The sequence below is a fragment of the Aythya ferina genome, assembly GCF_964211825.1.
Source record: "Aythya ferina genome assembly, chromosome: 2".
Classification (NCBI taxonomy): Eukaryota; Metazoa; Chordata; class Aves; order Anseriformes; family Anatidae; genus Aythya; species Aythya ferina.
Genome location: NC_140297.1, coordinates 128,014,670 through 128,039,074, shown reverse-complemented (window position 1 = coordinate 128,039,074; position 24,405 = coordinate 128,014,670). Strand labels below are relative to the sequence as shown.

At 39.4% G+C, this 24,405-nt stretch overlaps 1 long non-coding RNA gene across 1 annotated transcript; it reads right to left on the bottom strand.

Annotated features, from left to right (window-relative positions):
• Window positions 1-3,580: 3,580 nt before the first annotated feature.
• LOC311432550 lies at window positions 3,581-11,370 on the bottom strand. The gene is made up of 2 exons (XR_014690124.1): window positions 11,296-11,370; window positions 3,581-3,816 (listed from the first exon to the last, which is right to left on the bottom strand). It is a non-coding gene; the product is annotated as an uncharacterized lncRNA (long non-coding RNA).
• Window positions 11,371-24,405: the final 13,035 nt, after the last annotated feature.

Here is a 24,405-nt window from a genome sequence, read left to right as displayed (position 1 = left end):
AGTAAAGATTCCTTCTCCGTCCTTTTCATAAGACCCTTTTAAATATTGAAAGGCCACAATGAGGTCTCCCTGGAGCCTTCTCTTCTCCAGGCTGAACATCCCCGGCTCCTTCAGTCTTTCTTTGTAGGAGAGGTAGGTCCTCCAGCCCTCTGGTCATTTTTGTGGCCCTCCTCTGGACCCGCTCAAACAGCCCCACATCCTTCTTGTGTTGGGCGCCCCAGACCTGGACACAGCCCTCCAGGTGGGACCTCACAATGGCAGAGCAGAGGCGGACAATCTCCTCCCTTGACCTGCTGGTCACACCTCTGTTGATGCAGTTGGCCTTCTGTTGAACCAGGATACAGTTGGCCTTCTGAGCTGCAAGCATGCACTGTCAACTCATGTTGAGCCTTTCATCCACCAGAACCTCCAAGTTTCTCTCCACAGGGCTGCTCTCAATAAGTTCTTCTGCTGCTCTGTGCTCATGTCTGGGATTGCCCCAACCCAGGTGCAGCACTTAGACTTGTTGAACTTCATTAGGTTCACATGGGTCCACTTCTCCAGTATGTCCAAGTCCCTTTATCTACTATAAACTATTAATACTACTATAAACTGATTGAGGATACAAGAGAATTATCTTTTATAATAGAAAAGTTACTTAGGAACATATTTCTCACAATGTCTCACGCAAGCAATTATTATTGTTACATACATCACTACAATTTTCAGTAGAATCAGACTTGGATCAGAACCCAGCTGTGCATAAATGCAATAAGATGATCTTACAGATGAGGATTTTACAAATAAGAAATAATTAAATATATACAGAAAGATGGAGAATGCAAGATACTCGAAACCACCTGCATTAACAGCATGTTAGATCAACGATAATCGGAACTCTTTAAAAGCTAACCTAGTTTCCATCATTTGTGTCATTTGTTTTCTTTTGATGTTTCACTCAACTTGAATGATGACAGTTTCATTTGTATTTCAGTCAGTTTTGTTGTCAGGCAGCAAGCCTACATTGCAGTTGTGCTGTAAATACTTAAAGGGACATTTTGAAATAAATTACTTAAATGGGTTATGAAATAAAATCTTAGAAACCTCTTATCATAGATTTTTACGGTCTAAAACGGTTAAATTTGACCTCAAACTGACATAATGCAACTTCCCATGGATATTTAAATAAAAAAAGTCTAATGCATGGACACATTTCTGTCTTTGAACAAAACAAAAACATGAAATTAAATGCACTCTTATTTTTGTTTCAGATGCCAGCCTTCACACCAATTAAGATTATAAAGGTGAAACAGTGAAAAGGTTTTTGTTTAGTATTGTTTTGTTTTGGTGGTGTGTTTTTGTTTTTCTGAATAACTAGATTTGATTTTCTTCTTCAGCCTTGAAGACTTAATGCACTGAGAGTAGCATAAACTGTTAAACCCCGCATTTTTTTTTCTGCTATGTTGCTGCTCCACGTGTCAAACAACAGCCAGAAAATAAATTCAGTTGTTTTCCAAAGTTTGGTGTAATCACAAGTTGGCTTCTGTGATAAACATCATTTTCTGGCCACTCCAAGCATTAATGCCCCAAAATCCATCTTTGAAGAGAGCAAGCATTCCTACCAAATTGACTATTCTTTTGTCTACAACATGCATGCAAACAGAACCTTAAACTTGTCACTGTAAGCCTCCTAATTCATGGCCCAAAACATAGCATGGAGATGAAAAATCTCTACACGCTTGAATTAATGACTTCTTGAAATATCTCAGAATTCAGAAATTTAGCTGTAACAATCCAGAATTTCTACTCTTAAAAAGAAAAAAAAAAAAAAAAAAAAAAAAAAAAGAAAGAAAGAAACAAAAAAAAGCAGATATGCCTTACTGCCAGTACAGCAGTACTCTCATGAGTGCAAGTCCACATGAATTACTTCCATACAACTGACAGAACTTGAAGTGATATAAGCCAATCTTAAAAAAAAATAAAATAAAATAAAATAAAATAAAATAAAATAAAATAAAATAAAATAAAATAAAATAAAATAAAATAAAATAAAATAAATCCCATTTGAATTGATGAAGGACTGCAGCATTATTTAAACAACAAAAGTATTGCGAGTAGACCTGACCTCAGTGTTCTGTTTTTGAGACATAGGGCAGGTGAGTTTTGCTTTGGTCAGGCTCCTTACTGAATTTGTCAGTGCAAATCCAAAGGCATATCCAAAGAAGCACGGGTGGGAGGGTTCAGAGGAGCTGGATGAGCTCAGCCTGTGGACCTGTTACAACAGACTTATTTATAGCGTAGTAGTAGTGCACATGCATTCCCCGAAATTCAAATCCGGCTTGCATGAAATAGGCATATTTCCAAAGGTGTTTGGAAGGAAGTTGGGACAAGGAATACAGACTTGCTGCAGTTGGAGTTTAGCTGCTCTTCAGCTGTTTTTCCTTTCACTTAACATATTTCCAAGTTTCATATTTATTTTTTCTTAACCACTAGTTTTCTGGTTTGAGCTTGGAGAAGGAAGGGTCCTGGGGAGATTGTTTTTCCTGGTGCTGAGGAATGAGCAGAAGACAGCCATGTCCTTAGCTGGTGAATGTGCACAGCATTAGCTGGCATGGCAACATCAGTGTGGAAGCTGCTTTCCTTCATCAAGCAAGAAGCAAGAAAGATAAAATTCAGATCTGGTAGGGGTGCCTTTAGATGGCCCAGGTCTGTAGCTGGGGTCCTGGTGCTGGAGCAGACTGGAGCCAGATGCACCACACACCACCCCCCCATCCTGCTCCAGCTCTGTCACTGTGGGTCTTCCTCACAGGACTTTCAACAGCATGTTTTGATGGTTCTACACTTAATGTCACTGAGGATGTTAGAAACGGTGTGCAGAAGGGACAGACAGACTGTGGGTGGGTGCAAGAGAGGATGAGGGGGAGGTACCAAATCCCAGTGATTGGCTGTGTCTCTTGGCCACACAGGGAACTGGCTGTGGGTGCCCCAGAGAGAAATTCATGTCCTAATTTGCCACCTGCCTTTTGTCCTTCATCCAAACATTCATGCATTCAGGGTGGCAGATGCTGTTACCCTGCACCTCCAGATCTCCCACACTGACCAGCAAACAAAGCTCTCAGAAAGACATATCTGGTCATAGCCAAAGCCTTTAAGCAGAGAACAGCATAGGTCAGCCCTGGAGATTTATACAGCTCAGTGGGTACTCAAAGAGAACACAGCACTAGCTACAATCAATAGTGGTGAGGGTAGCATGCTGCTGCAGGGTCCAGTCAGCCATGGACAAGGGGGGTGACAAGCAACTCCCCCAAGAGCTGTGTCATGATGTATCCCTCCCTCACCTTTTGGGAAGTAGACAGTGATCTCACAGGATGCCATCCAAATGATTTTTTATATAATTCTACACACTAGGCATTCTTCAGATATAGAAAATAATGAATGTAAAAGATCAATATGTGAATTATTGATCTTGGCAAGGCTATTTATAGTTAATTACAGCACTGAAAGTTAACTGAAGTGGCTACTGGCTACCTACCACACACAATAAGGTCACTAGTAAGTTTACACACACACACACACAAAAGATAGACTCTAAAACCTGCACTGCTATAGAATTTCATCTCATCTATTCCAAGGGCAGTTTACAGCACTTGGATTATTTGGGGCAAGGCAGTGTTTTAAATACAAACACAGTTGTTCTGGTCATCTAAAGATGAACATATTTCTAGCAACAGGAAGCATCGCCAGCATTTCTGTGCACCTCCAGCTCAGTGGGGATTCACTGCAGGGCTTTGTGTGTTAGACACAGTACATGTCCTCCTCACAGTATATGTTCCCAGCCTGGGGAAAAAAAAAAAAAAAAAAAAAAAGAAAAAAAAAGACTTGAAGTTATTGCAGAATCTCTCCTTTACTTTCCCAGTGTCATTTCTGTTCAGTTCATGAAGACTTTCCACGACCTGGGGTTGCTGCAGCAAAGAAGGTAACCATGGACAACATGTAAACTATACTTCACCTAGAACTGAGTCTATCTGGACTACCATCATTTAAAACAATTTTTAAAGGTAATTCATTCACATAAGTCAAACCTAAAACTACCCTGCTCGTCACTCTTGTATTATTAGCAAAAGTCAGGTGCTTTTAAATTTGTCAGCCTCTTTCATGAGGTGTCCTGGACCTCATGAAAGGTCCCTTCATACCCTTATATATATATATTTCAATATATATATTGAAATGTTTCTGTTCCCTTTTCCACACTCACCAGAATGGCTGATAGTGGATCTACCTAAACAGAATCTAAACAGAATACTCCCAGGACATGAACCCAGGTTATTTGTATTTGTTGACCAAGCTCACTGTCTCTCCCAGTACCACACAGCAAAAGGCTTCACTAGAAAAATGTATTTGGAATTAGTGTATTCCTACCAGTCCTTTTTACTTCTGTGAACACTCATTTTCCAGCAAGGAATATTAATCAAAAAAATCCTGACTAGCTGCACTGTCATCCCAGTTTATCAACATACTACACATTGGGACATCAGAACTCACCTTATAGTATGTAAGACACCTGTAGAGTCAGCCAGTCTAGGTTGAGGGGCTACCTGAGAGAGGCAGGGCACCACTGGGGAGGTGCTGAGAGCCAGAAGCCAGGTACTGCTCTGTCTGCATGTGCAGGAAAGGCAGGAGAAACGTTTGACAGATGTTCTGGTGGAAAACTGATTTGAGTGGAAAACTGAGAATCTATCACAGACAATTTAAAGGAGAAAAGCTGAGAAGACAAGGCTTGGATGCCTTGTAGCTGTTCAGACGATGTGAGCTAACCTTTTAAAAACTACATATTCTTTCATGGTGGAATTCATTCTCCGTAACCTTACAGTAGACACCTGAAGATGTCTCTACTGTCAAGAGAAAGAAACAGGCACTCCTCAGGCACCAATCACCCTATAGTGCATTGACATCTGAAACACTTTAGCAGAAGCAATCCTGTGTAGCTATTTATTTCTCTCCATTGACTATTATAGACAAGTTGACAGCTAGCTTGGATGTAGGCATTGCAGATGCCTGTAGTTTGGCAAAAGGAATCTCATCCCGTTCGTGGCTGAATCACACACTATGTCCCCATGAACTAGTCTTTGAGACACAGGACAATCCAGAAAGCTCTGTTGCAGAGATACTTCATGGATGAGAATGTTTCTTGCTTCCTACACTCTCTTTCTACTGAATCGGTCAGCATTCTGAAAGGGGACAAAAAAACACTTCTGAAGAATCAAACCCTTGATATGAAAAAATAACATTCTGGCAGGACACAGAGTGCCTAATATTCATGAACCACTATTATTTTTCCTCTTTATTGAAATAGAGATCTCCTTGTAACTTGCTCAGATGGCATAGTCAGTGCCTCGGGCAAGCCTATGCAGCTGGCTCCACAGCTTGCAAAGGCCTTGGCCACATTACAAGTGTCATATTTTCTCACAGATAATTTGTTCTTGAATAACATTGCCTAAGTAATAGGGTTTCCATCAGTATCAGCTTTGCATATCTCCTTCCTTCTTTTCACCCCCCTTTTATTGTACAGACACATTAACTGTGAGCCTTGCAAAAAAGCTCTATTTATGTTTTAGTTCCCCCGAGTCTCTCTTGCCACCTCCAGGGGAATGGAGGGCACACAGGATCAAGTTCCATATTCCACCCTCATGTCTTTTTTTAGCACCTGCTTTAAAGAACCCAGAGCCACAGTGAAACAAGCAAGGTTTAGTGAGTGTCTATGGCACTTGTTATACAGCAGGCTAGTGACTGAAACAAACTGTCTTCACCTGGTGTGCCCACTTCCATGGTCCATTCTTGCAAGTCCCAGGACTTGTGAGGACTTGATGAAGGCAGTGGGATGGGGTTTGTGCATGTACGAGTGATGGAGAAGTGGATATGCAAATTCCAAGTAAGGAATTGACTGAGATACACCAAGAAGAAAGGCATCTATTTTTGTTTAGCTATATAATTTCTATGTTCTTCATATGAAATATTTAATCCACATTTGCTTCTTTGCAGTGCCAAGACAGGAAAGTTTGACACTAATATATAGCCATTTTTATCCTGAAGGATTTTTGCCCTTCTAATTAAAATCTCTTCCTCTGTCTAAATAATTCCCCTGATGACACAAATTACACATGGCATGAATGGCAGGACATCAGACTGTGATCTCCTGAAGACCATGGAGTGAGGCCATGCGTGGTTATTATTTCACTTATGGACAGTGAAACTCCCTGCCCCCTAATCCTGGCTGAATAACAAATTTCAAACTTGTGTTATGAAAACAAGAATTAAAATCCACCATGTCCTCAGGAGGCAGCCCCTCTCTGCTGCAGGAACTGTTTGCTGTAGCTGCTCTTCACCCCGCATGCCCTCTTGTCTGAGCTACCCTGCTTAGTGCTGTGCCAGCAGAAGTCCCAGCTTCTCACCAGGACAAGCACTTTCCTCCATATCCGTACAGGATTTGACACAAAGAGGGCAAATGCATTAAAATGGTACAACGGCAGCCTTCCTCACCAGCTCCTGAAGCCTAACACTGAAAACCCTGAGGAATCCAGACACTGTGATCGATCTCTTTCTTTATAAGTTTTGAATAAATGGCAGTCTGGTGCTGGGTGGGAGTAGAATGGTTTGTTACTCTACCCACACCTTCAATAAAAATAAACCCAAGCTTTGCCAGAACAGGGAAAGCAACATGAGCACAGGCTAATATTTACAGCATCTAGTTTCCTCCAGCTAGATGAATCTGGTTAAAAAGCAAACAACTTCCTTTTTTTTTTTTCTGTGTTACTTCTCCGAACAATGTTATCATTGGTGGGGTCTAGATTGAGGGCAACAACCAAGGGAAATTTTAGCAAATGTTCAGTAATGTGGCTGCAGCCCAAGTTGCCATCCAGTGTGTAATTCCACTCCATTGAGGACTCAGCAGGGTTTGCTGCAGCAGATAAACAAGTCGCTGTACTACCCTGAAGTGTGACAAGTGCCGCCATGATGCTGCCTGGAGAAGAAGGGACTGAATACAAAATTCAAACTCACTTTCCCACCTGGGAAAACTGAAGAAAAAGTCTCAGCATTCTACTATGTGCTGTCTTTTCACAAGCAGTGCATATAACCTATTCCTGACCTGGAGGCAAGACAAAACTGGAATACATTGTCACACTTTCTCTCTTCTTTCTCTCTTCTTTCCTATGCATATGGCTTTCTCTCTTCTTTCCTATGCATAAAATGTTGAGGGTGCAAGCAGGGGGATTTGGGTTCCTTCCACTGCAGTCCCATGGACTTCAGAAAAATCACTTTGAGTATGTCTATATATATGTCTAAGAGGGTAAAAACATATAAACCCTCTCCTCTTCCTCTGGGGCCTCTCTATGCTGAGAAGGAGAAGCAAAAAAGAGCCCAAAGCAAAGACTAGCTGTACTGCTGGAGTCCAGAAGCACATTTCCTTTTGACATAACATCTCAGGCACAGTTCTGCAACATCACTTTTGTATTTTTCCAGCCCCAGCCTGTTATACTCCTGCAAAACCATTCATGTTTGCCTAATAGAAAAAAACAAACAAACAAACAAACAAAAAAAACTATGAGGTGCTTAGGTAGGAAGCAATATAAAAGCCCCAGGGAAATATCTTACATGTCATGATAGCCAGTAAACTTTGACTGAGCTTTTGACATATACTTTCCATTAGTGTTCTTGGAAAATCAATGAAACATGTACTCCTAAGCAACTTCAGTACTTTTTATTTTTTTTACCACTAAGTGCAGAGACAGAACTCCCAAAAGGTATCAACTGCATCCCAGCACAGGAGAAGTGCAGACAACATTGTGAAATATTTCACAGTTGAAACTATATTAATATGACAGAATATTAATATGACGGAAGCCAGTTAACACCTCTTATTACAATTTCACTTGAGAATAACAGTTGGGCAAGATGTCCTTATTCCAAAAAAAACATGTTTAACATTCCCTGAAACACTATAAATTTTTCCATCAGCCTCTCTCTGCCATGCTCCCTTCCTCTTGAAAAAAGTGCCAAATCATGAGTTAATATTTGAGCCTCTCTCTGACTACCAGTGTTGAAGGTATCTACCAGCTACACCACGTTCCAAAACACCACACACATGGACTACTTACAGCCATACAGTGAGCAGTCAATCTTGGACTATCTATAATTCCACCTCTTAGGGAGAAAAGACAGGATAAAGATTAATTCAGGATCAGATTATCCCAAGGAACTCATCATAACACCTGTAGTTTGCTCCTAAATTAAGGTCCTACTTCACTCAAATGGAATAACAAATAATATACAGAAAGTTGCATGCTGCTTCTAAAAAGCCTGTCAGCTGAAGAAGCAGCTACACCCACAACAAATCCCAAGCACTGTCTATCATTCATTCAGCCGAGCTGTTTTTTGTGAAAGTCATTACAAGAGTTTTACTGGCAATTAAATGCCATCCTCAAAAAGTTACTTGCTGACAAGTCAACAGTATACACTCAGGTAAGATGTTGTTCATACTTGTTTTGGGGTTCCTGTCCAGAACAGTCCTATGCAGACTTTTTCTGGCTAGCTGGCCTCCTTGAGGGTTGTTCAGAAGAGGATTAAAACTCTAGTATTTACATCATCACTACCTGCACACAATTAATTCTTACTTATTGCTACATTTTTACAAAAAGAACCAGTCAAAGAAATCAGAGTTTTGCAGCTTGTTTTATTCAGAACGAGGACAGTTTTTGCTGTTTTGTTGGAGCATTTTGCTAGTTTGCTAGGACAATACAAAGTCCTTCCACTTGAAGACAGCAGAAATCACATCAGTGTCCAAGACCACGTAACAATCAGTCCCAAATGCTTTCTGTCCCTTCCCAGGCTGTCACATTTTTCAGTGTGTCCAGAAGTCTGCTTCTGCCCAGGGTATGTGATCCCCAGAAGCACCACATAGCATTATCCCTATGTAGCACATGCACAGCCATCCTGCCACATGTGGGGTGACAGAACCTGCTATCCCACAGCTACACCACCAGTCAGACATGTTTGTGGTGCTAGAGACATGAGGTGGCAGAAATACTCAACAGTTTCCCTGGTACTCTTGCAGGAGGTCTGGGATTCAATTCAAAGGGGTTGAATCAGTTTCCCCTGAGCCCTGGGAAGGTGCCTCAAACATCAGCCAATCTTTCCTGTGGATAATTAATTGCATTTTTGTGTTTACTACTCACTCTCTGAAGACCATTGTGTAAACTACTTGTGACACCAGCAACAGGACAAGAACAAAAAAACTAAATGAACTGTCACTTTGAAGGTCCCAGTGGGGACAAACCAAAACCGTATCTCTGAATACCCTCAGGTCACCCCAGCCCTCAGGGAAAGGATGCAGAGGGATGGCTTGCAACAACACAAACCAGATGTCAGATCAGATCCTCCCCACACTCTTTATTACTCCTTGCTGGGACCACAAAGGGTACTTCCTCATTTTATTTATTTATTTATTTATTGCAGGCCGCTGAGAATTGCTGTATCCCCACGTCAGTTTTCCTGTGCCAGGAAATGGTAAGTGCAACTCATAGACCTTCATTAGCCACTTTCCATAGATCCATGCAATAGAAATCAAAGGCGCTGACAGATGAAACCTGGCAAATTTCCCTGGGCTGCTCCAGGATTTCTGCCCTCAGCTGCTTGCTCTGTCAGAGATAACCATCCATGGCAGAGTCAGCAAAAGGGACAGGAGCCCCAGCCTCAGCTCCTGCAGGGTCAGCCCAGCATTACAGGGCTCAAGGAGCTGTCAGACCACTAACAGATAGACCTTACAGACCTCTCCACAGCCCATTTTTTTGCTACTCCTTTGTCACCTCCCTGTAGAATTGTTTTACTTTGCTGTTGGCTTGCTTGCTCTTACAATTGCTTTTTTCTCACTGGACTATAGATTTCTTCTAATACGTGTTATTTCCTCCTGTGCAAAGAAACTGAATATAGCCACCAATCTTTCAGTATATATTTACTTTTCTTGCTACTATCTCTCTGCCAACTAATTCCTGAAGTTCAAAAGGAACAGGTAATAAAACATAAGAGGGAAATGCAGGTGCAGGTGAATTCCTTATTCAGTTATCCTCAGCAGTGATGTTATTGTGAGTTATTGCTGTGTCAGACATAAAGCAAGTGTTGGGCTTGGCATGCTTTTGAATTAAGCCTCCAATTTTGTGTAACAGGACTATTAATCCCTTTTGTAATCAAAGTTCCTTGAGAGTGTTCCCCACCCATGCTTTAACCCACTGCTGGTGTAGTCCTAATACAAACACAGCAGCAACAGTTGAAACTGAAGTGCCTGTACATCCAGATCTATCAAAGTGAACTGCTCTCAATCTCAGAGAGAGACAATTGACCTCGCACACAGAAGCCAAGAGCCTTAAACATAGCATTTTGGTAATTGCTGCTTTTCTCAGCAGCATCAGGGGAAATGAAACATTTGTCGCTTTTGTTTCTAGAAATCTCCAGCAATCAAAGCCACTGACAGACAGTGCTGGAGAAGCAATACCTACTAATGAAAAAATACGTTCTGTTAGAGAGCCGGGATGAAGCTTTTCCAGAGTGCCTCCAGCCAGCCAGTTTTCCTGCCAAACACCAAGGAGTTATAGAGTTGATCATCTTTTTAGAAGGGAAAGCAAAATTTTCACTGAAATCTGCCAGGTAGATTTGTAACGAGCTTATCTGACTCACTAACTAGTTAATGGCACAGCCTTTCTCTTTGAAAACCTTGCCCCTGCCATTTTCGTTTTTGTTATTGTGAAGCAAGCAAAGTAAGCTGACACAGCCAGGAACTGTGTTATGATTCGTAATTGTGGGACTGAGAATCTATTTTCATTGACTGGACAACAGACAGAAAGGGTGACTCTGCAGCTGACTCCCAGGACAGCATGTAAGATATGCGTGGTATGCAGTAAGCTTTGTAGTCTCCTTCGGGAGAGGAAAATTCCCTAGATAAGGACAAAGCTAGGAAAGAAAAGGAGGAACCAACTGAAAAATCTTACAGCAGTAGAGAACTTCAGAGAAAGCTAAGGTATGTGTGAGGATCTAATCTTTTAGGGGTAATTTTCTTAAGCTAAAACAAAGAAAAAAATGAACATTTAAGCACCTGAATTAAATAATTGTACCTAAAATACACCCCACTAGCACAAATGCAAGTAACCTTAATTTACCTCTGGTCTTTTGAGATCAAGGCATGTCTTGAGCTATATCTTCTAACACTGACAGAAACAGTAACAGACAAAAATAAATAAATAAATAAATAAATAAATAAACAACCATTACCTCTTATCTGAAAGGCTTTGGTGATCTGGTGTCTGGCAAAGATTATTCTCCCAAAAAGCCAGAACATTGTTCCCTCTATTTAAGAAAAATAAATAAATAAATAAAATTGGTACTCTATATCCACAATCATTTACAGCTGTCTTAAGCCATGTATGGTATATCAATCTCATATCTACACTGAATAGTGGGCCTTTGCAATCAGAGATACTCATTAATTTAAGGAATGAATATGCCAGCTTTCCCTTTCTCTGCTGCTTTATTATCTCCGTCACATGTCAAAATGTCGCCGTCCATTTGGGTCTCTCCAATTTATAGGACAATATACTCAGCAAACTAAACTTTATTTCAGGAGGTCATTAGGTTATAAAGAAAATCAAATGTGGGCTCACTCCCCTTTGTACAGATGAGTTTAATGTGAGTTCTCTAATTTATCCCTTCACTAATTCACAAATTTCTCCCTCACAGTGCAGGCATCCCTTGTGTCACACTGGAAGCATAAAAGCCTCGGATGATGGATCCACTCCAGAGGCTTTTTTGGGGGTAAGTTGGTATGGTTATACCCCAGCTCAGATAGCTGATCTACACATTTCCATAGGTTAGTGGGTTTTGAAGACTGCCAGACATCTTCTATGCAAAGCTTCAGTAGAGAAGAGCTGCAGGGGACAAGAGGCTCAGGTGACAATGGCAACAGAGTGGCCCTTAGCTCTTCCTGCCCTGTGTCCTGCCTACACATTGCTCTTGCTGTGACCTAATGGCAGTGCTCCCAGTGTACACCAGGTTTTGGCATGACCAGGAGCTGGCGCACTCACATGCACCCCTTGCTGTGGACCAAATACCTAGCAAACCCAACATCTCAGACAGCGTAGGTACAGTTGTTCTTCTTGCCTCGATGAAGACATAAGAAAGATCTGAGCACTCAAGTCTAGCTTGACAGTTGATTATCAGGTAACAGTTGGTAATACATGCTTTCAACACAATGAGATAAGTGATAAACATGGATATAAAAACATATTAATAGCAAAACTAATAAAATACAACACAATAATACAATGATCATACGATGTAACACAAGATGCAATGTGCCATTTGCAGATGGTACTTATCTCATAAAAACGTCATACCAATGATGTCCAGCAGTTTGTTCTATTTCTGTTGCAATTCTGACAATCCAGCCAGCATCGTGTTTGATAGCAATGGCCACCTGTTTTTGGCAAATAATAGCCTTTTCATGTTTGGTGATTAAAGTTTCAAGTTCTTCATTTTGAGAATACACTGTGTCACATATTGAGCCTAAGGTTACGGTCCAAATTGTAAGTCCATTTTCAACCAGTATTAGAGAATCATTAAAGTTGGAAAAAACCTCCAAGATCACCTGGTCCAACCACCCCCCTACCACCAATATCACCCGCTAAACCATATCCCTAAGTACCATGTACAACCTTTCCTTGAATACCTGATTCCATCACCTCCCTGGGCAACCTATTCCAACGCCTGACTGCTCTTTCTGAGAAGAATTTTCTCCAAATTTCCAACCTGAAATATCGATGTAGTCACTGGGAATACCAATGACCTTTCCTACAGAAGTAGCTTAGGGTCTCCAGAGTGAACTGCAAAGCTGTTGTAGCAGGTAAGGGCTAGGCAAGGAAATTCAGACTCAAGCCAACCCCAAGGCTGTAGATTATGCTGAATTATTTTTTCTTAGGCCTTCATAAATTGGCCAATATTCCATTCAAGTCAAAAGACTTTCCTTCTCTTGTGTATGTAGAAACCTAAGAATATTATTGTGGCAGAATTTTGTGTGGAACCTCTTTCTTCAGGGTAGAGTTAAATTCACATTCCACGGAGTAGCCAGAAAAAAAAAAAAAAAAAAAAAAAAAAAAAAAAAAAAAGTAAAACACTTTAGTAAGGTATGAAATGAAAAGTCTCATCACTGCTGGCTATTAAACAGATAAGGCAAAGCTCAGTAAATGAAGTGCTAACTTGGAAAGTCTAATGAACTACCTTCTCTCTTCATTTCACTTTGCCAACATCAACACCTTTATCTTTAAACACTTAACTGTTTGTCACTAACACTGCTGTACAGTATTTTATGAACACAGTGAAAAGGTTTCTTTACATTTCAGAGAGTAACGATTCCCCATTTGCTGAACAGCCTCCAAACTCAAAGCCACATGCAGCCCACAGGCCTGTAATTTCTTAGCAAACAGGTCAGAATAACACATTGCATTCAATTTTAACACCAACCCATGGAGATATAAAACTTCAGTTACAAGAAAGCTGCCCAGAAAATCCTTTAGAGAAGGAACACATACAAGTCCAACAAGACTATAAGGCACTGAAGTTTCTGCCTTTAAATATATATCCAGTCCCATTGGGTTACTTGTTTGTTGCTATGAGGGGGGTTAATTACTTGTGTTTTCACCCAGCCAGTCAGGGACAGAGCTTTGGTTCTGTGCCTAGTCCAGTGTGGTCAGAGTATGTTCCCAGCTTTGTGGTCTGCCAAATTGCTTGAGATCATTGGTGCCCGTGTTAAGGGAAGAAAATCAGGATCTCCACACTCTTTAACTCTCTGTGCCTGGCCATCCTAAGTAGCAAGGTTTTTAGTGAAACCTCTTTCTGGGCAGCATGGCCAGAAGCCTAACAATAATTTCTCATTTTTGTATGGCTCTGATCCAGCATGTTATGAGCAAAAGCAGGTTGGCAACCAACACCCTGCAACCCAGCAGTAGCACAGGATGTCTTTACCAGCATATCTGAAGGACCACTCCCCATCACAACTGACAGCAGCAGCATCAAGAAAGTGATCATCCCAAGACTGAAGACATTACCTTAGAAAAATCACTGTTAGAATTTTACAAATCTTTCTACAGATAGACATTTAGCTATTCTTAGCACTTCAGTGAAACATATGGTGATGTTTCCTTCACATTTCATGGGACAGATACTAAAAGGAGTATCCCTGCAGTCCCATATCTGCTCATTATCAAAAACATAGCCTATGAGCAAGTAGGTGAATGTAGGATTTCCAAAGCTATGGAAAGTCCTATAGGTGTAGGACTTCTATTAGAATAATTTCTGCAACAGCATTAGTTCTGATTAATTGTTAATATTTTTGTAGAGGCAAAAAAATTCTATCCAAACTGCAGTGTCACATTGGCTTACCAGAAGAAGGACAAAGACTTTCCAGCTCTAAATAAAGTTAATAGGTCTGTATCAGCTTTCAGCACATGGAATTTACCCAACAGATGTAAGAGAATAGAAAAAGTTGTGTTTGTTCCAGTTTTGAACAGACTGTGATGAGTAAAACCAAACACAGGAGCCATTTCTGAAAATCCCTAACACATGTGTTCAAATGAGCTGGCTTCATTTTATCACAGGATTCTTCAGCACCCTTGATGTTGTAATACTCTAAGCTGTGGCTGCTTAAGACCTCTTAACACAAGGTACAGCCTACACAGAGAAATAACTTCTTGCTGGTTTTCCCCCGGTCAGAGGATTTGGGGCTTTGTCTGTTTTTTGTTTGTTTGATTGATTTAAATTGAAATTTAGAAAATGTTTAGGTTATTTCTTTACTTTATGGATGAGATCCATGTCTGTACAGAGGGGAAATACAGAGGTCTATTGATATTCTTTTATCCTAATATGGCTTCCATCCTAACAAACTCAAGATATTCATGCAGTAAGGGTAATTGCAGCCTCATCCAAATAGGAAGAGCGAGGAGAACCTGTGACTATATCAGGCAGTACAGGAGCTTTAACTACATCAGCTAGTGTTAAAAAGCAGCTCCCACTCCTTTGCTATGTCTGCTGCTAAAGCTTTTATGTATACAAATATATATTGTACACACACATAATTTGTTAACAAACTATTATGTTTATTTCTGTTTGTCTTTATGAATAAATATCTGTAGCATATGCTGATTAAAAGAACAATAATTTTTAACCATACATATCATATTCAAAAGCTGCATGCAGAACAAATTTATTGCAGATATTGTAAATAAAACAAGATTTAAAAGAAGACATAGAATAGCTAGGGCTTGTCTTGAAAAGAAAAACTGAAAGAATGCGTAAGGGCGTATGGCTGGCATGGGGCTGGAAACTGAAGACAATAGCAGAAGCAAAACCAATTAAAATTAATCCTAAGCCTGTAAAAGAGAATGGCAAAACTGCATCTGAAAATAATATTAATGGACATGACATTGCAGGATATATTCACAGTAGTGTCCCAGGGAAACAAACAAACAAATTAAACCAAAACAACAACAAAAACCCACAAAAAAAAAAACATCAAAGAAAAAGTGCTTCTAGTTAAATTAAAATTAAAGATTAAATAAAACATACTTTCTGTTTTCTCCAGAATTTGGCTTTATGTGAAATGCCAACACAGGGGTCACTTTGCAGTATAAAATACCATTATTACAACAGCTACTGTAGCACTTAGTTTTTTCACCTTTGCAATGCAGGCTTTGGACAATTCTCTATTGTCTTTTGCTTTCTTACAGTGTAAGCACACTGGGCTGGTACATACTGTTAATCACTGTTTTTAATTTGAATTGCTATTAGTTTCTTTAATATTCAAAGCAGCCTTGCTAGAGAGTGAAACAATAGCTCCAAGGCAACAGAAGCTGTTCAAGTCCTTTATTTCACAGCCTTACTTTCAGGTTGATGCTGAACTATGGGCAGAGGTGCTCCAGCTCTCTCTACATCCAGATGACTCTCCATTTAGATGCTGATGGATAAGATAGCCTCCTCTTCCTTCTTCAGAGCAAAATGGGAGTAGAAGAAAAACGAGAGAGAAGAGTGGTACCAGCCCCAGATTGGTGCTCACAGAAGCAGCTCAGGTATTGGTAGGCATGCAGCACAGGAGGCCTCCTGACCTCGGTGACAAGACACTTACACCATTGCAGCCAAGTCAGTCAGATCCCCACAGGCCTCATCATCAAGCTCTGAAGGTGCTTGAGCAATCACGAGCAGTTTTAGTCACAAACAGAGCACAAACCAAGTAAGGGATTCTTGACTATGCTCTGCTGCCTGTTTCCTCGGTGGCTTAGTATCACTGTTACTGCTTTTCCTTACAACTTTTCTTGTATGATCTCAATCACTCTCCAAGTTAATTAGTTTGGATCTAATTAGTAGGATAATTAACACCACTTTTTAAGAAAAAAAAAAAATATATAATAGTTCTTTTCATTTCAGTGCTCTATGACTAAATCTGAACTTTGCCTTCAACTCAACAACTCTTGAAAAGATTGACCTGATAGCAAATCCTTTTAAGTGTTGGCCAGGAATCAGACTCCCAACAAATTATAATTTCAGGTCTGTTTCAGGAGAAATACACATGATCACTATGGGAATTGCCATTTAGGTTTCTTTTGATAGTGAGCCTATAAAGGTGACGATTCAGCCAGTGGGCAATGTTAAAGCCTTCTTCAAAACTTTAACCTGTTCATGGAGTTGAGTGACCCTGAGTTATCTGACAAGCAAAAAACCTCACCATCTTGTAGGAGATTTTTATACCATAGTTCATGTGCTAAGGGGAGGTGAGGAAATTTGCTAATACAGAGAAATTTTCAGGAAAAAAGGAGACCTGTAACAGGGAAAAAAAAAGTAAGGCAATATAACTTTAGGGGAGATTCTTCTTTATCTGTAAAGCTGCAATAAGTTGTATTTGCCTTTGAAAATGCAAAAGGAACATCTAGGTCTGGATGCTAGCACCTGGGTATTTAATTTGGTGATAGTCAATGAAATCCCATGAGGCACAAACTATTTAATCTATACCTACTGAATTCTAATATTGCTGACTATATAAGGGACAGACTTACACACAGTTTAAACAGGTATTCCTCCTTTCAGCTTTGGTATTTTAACTGAATTGATTGTCAGTGAAGACATTTCCAGTACAGCTAAACTTTGATCATGAGGCAGGGCTTGTGATGTGCTTGTGCTATTCAAATATGTGCTTATTTTTAAGTGCCTTCTCTTAGACTGTAATAAGCTTACAAGGTGTTCAGAAACTGCATAAAGACTTCTCTTCATCAAAGCAAATATATCTGCAGATTTTGGGAAAATGCCTGCACTGCACTCCCTAAAATGCGATATGTGATTAGGTTATTAAAGACTGAACAGCAAGGCTGTAGCAGAAAGGAGCACATTAAAAATGAGTGACAACACTTCCTGATTTGAGTGTATAACTATGCAGCCTTAATATTCTCTGTACTGTTTCAATTTTTTGCATAAAATTTCTTGCAGCAGGGACTTTTGGTTGTTTGACAGATTCAGACTGACAGTCTACAGGTGAACAGCTTTCTGCCATGTTACTAGTTTTCTGAGCCATTTAGGAGCTTAGTGACAAGTGCATATTATGTGTAGGCACTTATCAAGGGCCAAGACGTAAAAGTCTGTCTAAAAAATGGCTTCATTGACTTAAGCAAGTTTGTGTCATGCTTGAGGATGCGTAGAATTTGATTCCAAGTACAGAGCTTCCTTTCACATTTGATTGCTCATTTTTTATTCAGCAAGATAATAACCTGTCAATCTTCAGCGAGAATAAGCTCTCCTAACACTCCAATTCATAGAGCAGTTGTTGATTTTACAAAGTGAGGCACTAGCTTACAGCCAACCTCCCTCTTTTATTCCAGGCTTTGTACCAACTTTGGAAGAGTTATTAAGAATTTAAAAGCCTAAACAAAGCAAATTCCATTTCTTTCTTGAACAATTTAGTATTTATCTTACCAGTTTAAATAGTCAAATATTGCTTCCTTTTTTACAACAGAAATGAATAAAGTATATAAAGCATTCAGTCAACATTGTGCAGTTTGCTTTCATGAGCAACAAGATCTCCTGAAGGGAATAATGCATAAAATGTAGAAGGGAATAATGCTTGATAACACAAAAAATGTACCCTGTAGAATATGATAAGTTTTATTACCAAGCATATAAAGTATCAGTTGCTGGTTTGTGTGAAAATCCCTGCTGTTCTGCTGTAACTAACACCCCCCGAGGAATGGGGCAAAAGCCTCACCCCTCGAAGAGGCCTTCGCTTCAACTACAAGTGCACAAATTGCTTCACAAATTTAAAATGGCGTGAGGGGAGGGAGGAAATGGGAATACTCACAACCTCGTGCATGGAATTCAAGATCAAGAACTTGAAAAATTTGGAAATGCAAGATAACCATCAGATTGGTGTTTTGTTTTTGTTGTTGTTTTAACCTTTTGATATTTATTTCTTCTTTGTAGAAAAACATGGCATGTGTAGATTGGTCAGGTGACCATGTAATTGTTATGTTCTCTCTATGTTATTTCGCACATGACAAGACACTTACCCTGGTATAAAATACCTTCTTTTTTATTGTTTTCAGTATCTTGAACTTTGGGACCAGATGCATTCGTATTTCATAGTTTGTAACTGGCCAAAATGTAAATAATACCTTGTTATGTAATACCTTGTTATGTAATTAGTGAGCCTGACTCTAATTATCTTTGAGTAAAAATCAAACAGACTAGGAGACAAGACAATTTCATCTTGTCAGTGCCAATCATTTACTTCCTCTAAGGTCACTCTTGCAATATATAGGGAAATTATACCTAATTATACTTATCCATTATTACTGTGATTTTAGGCAATTCAGGCTAATTTATAAGATCAGACTACTTCAAACCTATACCTTGGTGAAAGCTCACCACCCTGCAGAGTAGATGGTGCTGGGTTTTAGCTGAAAGTAGACAGTCAGGTCCATTGGGGAGAGATACTGGCTTTCCTCTTGTGCACCAGTTACAGAAGTTCCTGCGAATAACCTCTGTGAAACGGGTAAACTATGAAATGCCCATAAGAGACAGTAGTCAAAAAGGTTTCCTCCTGATTACAGTGAGCAATGTGCCTCAAAAAGCATTGCTTTTTTCTTGTATTAGTTTCTCTACCTTCAGATCTTACCACAGTCACTTGGTTAAATTCTGCGATGCTCTTCAGAGATGTCAAATAATCTCATTGCCCATTACAAAATCAAGGGATTTTTGGGTCACTTTCTTGGGGCTTTATGCGTAGTATGTGCTTTGGATCTGGCCATGAATCATTTCAAAGAAGCCTTAGAATATTACTTCACTAATTTCATAAATATTTATACAGTAACCAGCAGGGAAGCAACAATCCTGATTACAAGCTACTTACAGAAGGCATCAATGCAATACAAATACCAAAAACAAACAAGTGATCAAACAAATAATTATAATTGTAGTTGCTGAATACCTTGACCTTATGGTGAATTTTAGCTCTTCTCACTGAATTATGGCATCTTAGTCATTCTTGTTGTATTGACAGAATGTTTGGAGAAAATCTTCTCTTTCAAATGAATCTAATATTACTGCCTGACTCACTGATACTGTGATCTATAAATATTTTAAACATCTTGCTGCATTTGATTATCTATTTTATGTAACTGTTTACCCCACCTATGCTTTTTCCATATATTCTTCCATACTTTCAAAGCTGAAACAACAATCATCATTTTATTCCACATTTTCTCCCCCAGAACACTGTGATTTTTTGTGAAAGAGTAGAATTCTATGAAGATTGCCTGTGACTGTTGGGGGAGAAGCAGTGAAGAATGAAGCAGCTGTGTTTCTGCTCCCTTCACAACAGTGACTGTGATGGTGAGCTTTGCTGATCAGTGTCCCTCCACAGAGGCCAGAAGAAGGCATTCTCTGTGTTGCTTCCCTTTCCCATGCACGGGAATCGAGTTAACATTGTAGCAGAACCAATACCAGCCTGGAAGGAAATATTGTTTATTTTATCACAGACTTCTCATTTATACTTGCAGGACTGTGCTAAGACTGGTACATACGAAAATGTATGCTGCTGAGTACCTCCAATAAGATTTGGAGACGCTTAACACCTCTAGTATGGCTTATCAGAAGTTGGCAAGTCAGGTCCAGGATTTCACTAAAATCCTAGTGCCAGTCATGGCAGTGAATTGTTAATCATCTTCATGCTCGGGTGACTCATTCACAGGCTTTTGAATATCACTTCTAAAAGACTTGCACCATCTTTCAGCTTAAGCCAAGAACAAACCCTGTGAGGTCTGTGGTTTCCCCTCTCTATGCAGAGAGGCAACAAGCCAATTAAATGCTGGTGCAAAAGAAGGAGTTGTATAGGTCAGTCATATTTTATATACTTATAGCATTTGCTTGTTATAGACCCAAAAATGCTAAATGTCAAAAAATATGGTTTGGTCTGCTCCCCCAGTCACCTTGCTTCCTGTTATATTTTTTTAAGTCTTCAGATTGCCCTTTACATACCAATTCCAGAAGGCAGTATATAAAGTCATATAAGCATATAAACTGGACTATGCATCTGCATCCTATTGGACAACTCAGATTGTCAAGTAGATGTTAGCATGAGTACAACTACCACAAGTTGACCCCTCTATATTTAAGTGAGTTGCAGCCCAATACTTTTATAACTTATTTGGTCAAAATAAATAGACAACATTCTGAAATTATCAAAACTATTTATTTCCCCCAACCATTCTTACACAACCATTTGTGAATCCTTTTTCTTTATTTTAATAGTTTGATTCACGGTAGATAAACTATTTCTTTTAATTTTTTATTTTTTTTTTTTTTAGGAAATCCTTTCTTCCATAATTAGAATATTAAAATCTTCAAAACTTTTACAGATTAGAGAAACTGTATATCTAGCAGTCAGAGCCTGATATGCACCTTGGAGAATCAGTAAGGCATACTGCTGCTGACAGTCTCTTTTTCTGACAGTTGTATGTGAAAATTTCATTAATGATGCTTGTTGATCTATTTTTAAAGCTTTAAACATATAAATCAAATTGCACTATGTGAAATGTCCCTACACATAGGACAGATTTCTTCAGTACCACATGTGATCATAAAAGATAGCTACCAAAAAAAATCAAAATCAAGCCATTCTAAAACAGAGTTAATTCAAAATGAACAGCAGCTCACTGTATGTATTATGTTTTGTTTGATTCTTTGTATTTTTAATGTATTTTGTAAGTGAAGGGCAGGTTTTTCAATTCTATTATTTTCAGAGGACTAACACTGACATTTTGCTATGTTTTCTATACTTAACTTTACTTATTGAAGTTGAGTGTTTTGTTTTGTTTTTTAATTTCAATTAATGAAAATGTAAACTACATAACTATATTAAAAATTTAAGAAAAAATAGATAATACAGTGAAGTGCCTAACTTGATTCTGCTTGAACAGAATGTGTAAGAGAATTAATCCAAATTCAAAATTAGGATGGAGGCATTTCTTCTGGAGAGATGTCAAATGTCATGGAGAACTCAAAACATAGTGGGTGTGCCTGACTAACAGAAGTTCCAGTTTAGGAAAATCTATTCTGTTGTACATTAAGTTTTTGTTCAGAACAGGAAAACAGGGGCATACAGGGACCTTAATACTCAGAAAGAATGACTGTTCCATCCTGTGAGCAAAGAAACAGGTTTGCTATTAAAAGTTTTGATTTCTTAGTTATGGCAGAAAGAAATTTAATTTTAAAAACACCTTTGACAGGTATTTAGTCTAAATCACAAGACAGAAAAAGGTTCTTTTGCAGGCAAAAGCTTTGGGAAACTGTTGGGCCAACTACATATGTGTATGTGTATATGTACATACATATATGTATATGCATATTTATTATATACATATATATATTTTTATATACATATAAGGCCTCTCTTTGCCAGTATGAAATGTATGTCAAGAAAAAGATGTCACGGACATACTTATCTACAGGAAGCATGCAGCAAGGCCCGTGTCTAGGATCCATAAAACTCAGTGCACATGCACGGTGACTATTTTCTGGGATTGCTAAAGTCCACTCATTTCTAATGCAAGCAAAGAGAGTTTCCACAGTTCCTTTCTCCTGTCCTCTCTCCCCAGAGCTCTCCAGGCATGCCAGCCCTCCTTTCCCATCTCTTCCCATTGTAAATGTCATATCCCCATCTGCTGCCCCTGAACTCGCTGTGCTGGCAGGCTCATGCGGGCAGAATGCAGCAGCTGAGGTTACTCAGCACCGTGCGCTACACTGACGCTTCAAAGGCAATTACTAGCATTTTCCACAGAGGAAAAAAAAAAATGTGCAAAAGGGATTAATGCTGCTGTTTCTCTTTTGATGCCTGTAGTGCAGATCAGGACCTATCTCCTGCATCATCCAGTCCAACTCCTTCTTGCTGCAGGCACTATATAGTTTATTCCCTCAGGAGAACTATGTGTGCTTTTTACCAGCCAAGCCAACTGGTGACTGAGTGACTGCTTTTGTCTTTCCAAACACCCCTAGAAACACGATATGCTTTCATAAAATCTCAGTTATCTGGAATTTTCTTTCTACCTCCATCCCAAATGATGTTACTATTTGAGCCAGCAAATGTGTGCGTTACTCTGGTCAGGAGGACTTCTCTTGTGTAAAATTATGTGTGCTTTACTGTTTTTATCAAATGAAACCATAATAACACAGCTCAGAAAGTGTGTGCTCTTATTGAAAAACACATTTTACAGGAACTGCTTCTTCTGATAATTGCATATTTGGCGACAGAGGGTGAGGGGGTGAAGAAAAGCTATTTTCCCATCTGCAGCAAATCCTGACAGCCGCTTAAAAACAACGGTAATGAGACAGAGAAAAAGAGAGATTTGTGAAGGTTTTAGATATTAGTTTCATGCTATAGCTGCACACCAGGCCTTCCTCAATTTGTTTAGGTTTATAGCTGGGGGATGGGGGTTTGCACAGCTCACTGGAACTCTTGGCAAAATACAGATATATCAGAACCTGTATTTCTCATTGAATGTTTTAAGCCAAAATTACTTAGTGAATGGCTTACTTCACAGCATTCACACCATTCAAATTCTGAATGAAGAGCCAGGAGATGAAGAAGTGAAAAAATGGATCAATGTTTGGTGACCCATTAAGTGGAAGAAAATTTCAGACCAGTCTTTACTGAGTTCAAGCAATTCCCCTCGTCCTAAATAGACTCCTCTTTGTTGGAGAGTCCTGAGTGTGGGCTCAGAAAAAATTTGGAAAGGAAGCAAGTTAAATGACAACTTTTGTCAACTACAGGCAACAAGGGAAGAAAGAAAAGTACTGTACCAGCAACTCCTGGAGAGCAAGATACAGAGAGCAAAGCTCTGCCTTCCGCTGCTCCATGCACACTGTGGTACCTGGGCAATGTCAGGCCAAGCTGCCTGCATGATCTCGCACCTTACAGAAATTCTGTCTCTTCTTGCACACAAGGGAGCACAGAACCACAGCCAACAATACTGCAGTGAGTGGAAACCTTCGATCATGTGCAGGAGAGAGGCTGGAGGCCTTTGAAAGGTCTTGGCTTTATAAAGTTGTGGCTCCTGCTCTCTGCCTCGCAATCCTAGCTGCTGGCATGTGTAACCATAACCTTTCAGCTAGAGCTACACTATAAAAGTCTGCAATGTAAGCTGCTGAATGAATATGTTTATCTGTAAACATCCCTATTTAGATACAGAAATTCTAATTCTACCTCAGCATATACTGTAAATGTCTATAATATGTATAAGGCATTAAAACACGTGTTTATGAAAAAAACATGGGGCACATGAATATATTTGATTTCCAATAGCTGTTAGTTTCTCCTACCTGTGGTACCTGGTACTTAATAAATAAAACATTTCATCTAACCTGCAAAATAATTCAGGACAAAAACAATCTCAGAACACTGTCACTAAAAACTCTTTTGAGGTTTCATCTGGTTGGACAATTTTGTGAAATAAGTATGAGAGATCATCATAGTAAGTAAAACCTTTCCCTAAGCAGGTAATACTAACAAGCAAAATAGAAGAAGAAAAGTAGAACTTGGTTATCAGTCTGTCTGGCTGCTATTTTAGATTAAGAGGAAATGGGTTACAATGCTGGTAATTTCATTCAAACATAAGCAGTAACACAGTGATGGGCTGTTCACGATCTGTGATACATGAATGTATCACAGATGTTTTACACTGCCACTTGGATGTCATTGTGACTTCTTGTCTGCAGCCATAATGCAGTCCTATCTCATATTTTTATTGATTCCTGGTGACTTTACCTTGGATTGCCAAACTAGCTATTTTAAAACTA